This window comes from Spinacia oleracea, chromosome 5 (assembly GCF_020520425.1).
Source record: "Spinacia oleracea cultivar Varoflay chromosome 5, BTI_SOV_V1, whole genome shotgun sequence".
Taxonomy (NCBI): domain Eukaryota; kingdom Viridiplantae; phylum Streptophyta; class Magnoliopsida; order Caryophyllales; family Amaranthaceae; genus Spinacia; species Spinacia oleracea.
The window spans coordinates 107,547,022-107,547,661 of NC_079491.1; the positions used below are offsets into that span (position 1 = coordinate 107,547,022).

Here is a 640-nt window from a genome sequence, read left to right on the forward strand (position 1 = left end):
TTGAGCTTCTCCAATCGCAAGGTAAGCTTCTCTATCATCCGTGCTTGCTCTATGGCGTACACCAAACCCTTACCATCTTCACTCCTACCTTTCCAATCATAATTCCTTGTGCCTACATGCCAAGATTGGTAGTTTTGAACTACATCCTCAATGATTCCCTCTATTTGATCCTCAGTTTTGTTCATGATGGGGCCTCCCGCACCCGCATTAAGACTTGTCTTCGAACTTGGACTCAACCCCAAGTAGAATGTTTGGAGCAACAACCATTTAGGGATCCCATGGTAAGGGCATTCCCTTTGGTACTCCTTAAAACGATCCCAAGCTTCGAAGAGTGACTCATCTCGCCTTTGCTCAAAGGATTGAATCTTGTGGCGACACTCCGCCGTCTTCCCATGCGAATAGAACTTGTTTAAGAATGCACTCGTCACCTCGGTCCAAGTGCGAAGTGAGTTGGGCTTGACCTCCTTGTCAAGCCAATCACTTGCTCGCCCAAGTAGAGAGAACCGAAACAATGTCAACCTCACGTAATCCGATGTGACACCATTGTGCTTGATTGTGTCACAATAGTGCTCGAATTGTTTGAGATGTTCGTGAGGTGATTCATTACTCTTCCCACAAAAGGGGTGGCTTTGGACCAAAT

The 640-nt window shown here is 46.4% G+C and overlaps 1 pseudogene; it reads left to right on the plus strand.

Moving 5' to 3' along the window:
- The first annotated feature begins 273 nt into the window (after positions 1-273).
- Positions 274-374, plus strand: LOC130462277 (uncharacterized; annotated as a pseudogene).
- Positions 375-640: the final 266 nt, after the last annotated feature.